The sequence below is a fragment of the Crocodylus porosus genome, unplaced genomic scaffold (assembly GCF_001723895.1).
Source record: "Crocodylus porosus isolate Cpor-Errol unplaced genomic scaffold, CroPor_comp1, whole genome shotgun sequence".
Lineage (NCBI taxonomy): Eukaryota > Metazoa > Chordata > Crocodylia > Crocodylidae > Crocodylus > Crocodylus porosus.
This window is the reverse complement of record NW_017728934.1, coordinates 6334099-6337007: the sequence shown is the minus strand read 5'-3', so window position 1 is coordinate 6337007 and position 2909 is coordinate 6334099. Positions and strand designations below refer to the sequence as shown.

The 2909-nt window shown below is 45.3% G+C and overlaps 1 protein-coding gene across 5 annotated transcripts in view; it reads left to right on the top strand.

The window, feature by feature from the left end:
- Window positions 1–2909, top strand: part of STX1A (syntaxin 1A) — a 291032-nt gene that overhangs the window by 35808 nt on the left and 252315 nt on the right. The window lies entirely within an intron of this gene.

Sequence of the window (2909 nt, the reverse complement as noted above, 5' to 3'; positions counted from 1 at the left end):
CCCGTGGAAAACAGAATCAAAGACTTTACTAAAGTCTAAGTATATCACATCCACCTTGTATCCCTTGTCCACACGGCTAGTTACCTGATCATATGGTCGAAGAAGGGCACAAGGTTTGTAAGGCATGATCTGCCCTCAACAAAGCCACGCTGTTTGCTTTTAACATCCCATCCATTTCTAGCTTGCAAACAATGGCCTCCTTACTATATTTTACAAAGATTTTACCCAGGTCCGAGGTCAGACTGACCAGCCTGTAGTTTGCAGGGTGATCCCTCTTCCCTTTCTTGAAGATGGGTACCACACTGGCCTTCTTTCAGTCATCCGGAGCCAGTCCCAAGTTCCACAACTCTTCAGACAGAGTGGCCAGTGGTGCTGCTATTAGCTAAGCTGGTTCTTTTAGGACTCTTGGGTTCAGGTCGTTGGGCCCAGCAGACTTGAAGACATCCAAGTGCTGCTGGAGATCCCTCACTTACTTAGGACTGATTATATGTAGTTTGTTATCTTCCCCATGTTCCCCAGGCCTCTGGTCAGGTGAACAACCCCCATTTGATTTCAAGAATACTGACATGAAGGATATATTTAGGAGCTTGGCTTTTTCATGGGCATTGGCTGTGTGCTGCTCCTAAGCATTCAGTAGGGGTCCCACAGTGGAGCCTGATTTTTTTTCTTGCTCCCTACGTATTTGTGGAAGGACTTTTTGTTGTGTTTTATTCCAGTTGCCAGCTTATAACATGCATAATACAGTTTTACTGGCAATCATGATAGATAACATTTAGAGAATTATGTAATTTTGTACAATTTATTTCTATATTGTGTAACTCCATAACAAAATGCCTAGAGGCCTCTGATGGCCAGACAAAAGAACCAATGTTAATGAAGCTTTGAACTTTGTTTCTTTTTAACATGTTAGGTAAAAAAGGGGAGGACGCTAGCTCCTTTTTAGGTGTGTCAGAATATTAAGTTTTATCTAATTCATACCACTCAGGGATCACTGAGAAACTGTTTTCAATAGGTTTTCAAGGAACCCAAGAACAAAGGAAACTTCCTGAATCTTCTAGTTTTTTTTTTTCCTAGTCTGTAGATATTAGATCCTCTGACACTTTGGGAACAGATTGAAATAAATGCATCTGTAAACAAAATAGGAAGAAAGCTTAATGAGGAAGACTATGTGTGAAGCTAATACTTATCCACCAGCAGTCTTTCCCTTTCCAAGCACTACGAGTAGGCTCTTCCCCTCAACTCACCTGCCATGACTTCACTGATATGAGATTACAAGGCAAGGGTTCAAAGTGATGGGGAAAAAAGGGCCTCTTGGGGTACTCATGGTTTCTGGCGTGGCTAGCGTTGGGGCTGTACCTCCTCTATACCCTGAGCACACGCCAGCCATTGTTGTAATGATGGTTTCCCTGCAGTGCTGGACTCTGATCCTGATTGATCCCCACTCTTGGTGAATTCCAGACAGGGTGTTAGGCTATGCCCCTCTGCTTTAGGGGGGAGTGCTAGCAAGACTGTGAGAGTTCCTATCCTCCACCTGAGGGTCCGCTGATGACTAAGGGCCCTCTGGATCCTCCTATCCTCTTTAAGGGACCTCCTCATGATCCCAGAAGAAAAAAAAATGCAAAAAAGGAGAAAAAACAGAAAAGCAAACCTCCCCCCCATTCTAATGGGGTTGGCTCTCCAGGTCCACTACCTCTCTTGGACCCTCAACACCCCCTTGACGCCTCAGGGTTTTAAACCTAAGTGGAGAGGGGAGGGGCACCAACTTGTTCACCCCAGCTGGTGAACTTGAGCCTCTTACACTGCCCTGGTTAGTTGTGGCTCTTCACAGTCTCAGTGCGTCCCTTCTGCCAGAAGCAGTCTCTTCCCCTTTGCTACCAGCATTCTGTGTGCCTTTTATCTTTCCTCCGGTGGCACTGGAGGCTGACATCACTAGCCTGGCACTGCCCAGCTTGATTGATAGCTGGCTCTTAAATCTTGGCATGGTTGGGACTCCTCCATTTGGAGTTTCCCAGGTAAGTCTTCCTGCTAGGGTTGCGTGTCTTGGCTTGTCCACGTGGGGGGTCTGCAAACATGTCGATGCGGGGGTCTCAGGCCCCTTTTGTCACACTATGTCTTGTTCTTAGATTATTTTCTTCTTAATTAAAAGTAATGAATTTTTAGTCATATAAAATCCATTTTGAGTTTTCTGAACAGTCTCCTCATTTAAAAATCTTAATAGGCAAAGGGGTTCAGTTAGTTAACTAGCTACTGATTTATTCTTTCCTTTGAGTAGCACTTCTTACTAAAAAGTTGGAGTTCAATACTTGTTTGGTTTTCCCCTGATGGTCAACAAGATGAGGCTTGGCTACATCAAAGTGGGGGTTCCAAAGATTTGTTTAGAATCAATACAAGGAAATGTTTATTCTGTGTGGGAGAAGAACTGGAATATGAGGAAGGTTCCCTCTTTACATGTGCATTCAGTCTTCAAGTAATGCAAGTTGTTTGAGTAATGCTATGGGCTAGAGACAGAAATTACACATAAAGTGGTTTAAGTGATCAGAAACTTAAATGGCTGGGTGCAGCCCAGTCTACAGAGGGGGGCACCCCTCCTCCCCCTGGCAAGCCCCAGCTGGAGTCTGGGGCCAGAGGGGGGTGTTAAGCACCCTTTCTCCTGCTCGAACTTACTGCTGGCTGTAACTGCGGACTACAAATCAAAGAGGCACCTGGAAGCAGAAAGAGGAAGTGATCAGCAACCCTACAGAGTCCTGTTGTTGTTATTCTGGACTGCAAATCCCAGAGACCTTTGGGGCAGCAGGAAGAGGAAGTGGACAGACAGCAAGAGAACTGTGCTCTAGTGCCTCCCAGCTTCTGGCTTGAGCCACTGCAGTCATGGAGCTGCATTTCCTGAATCAAAGGTAAATGTCTGTTCA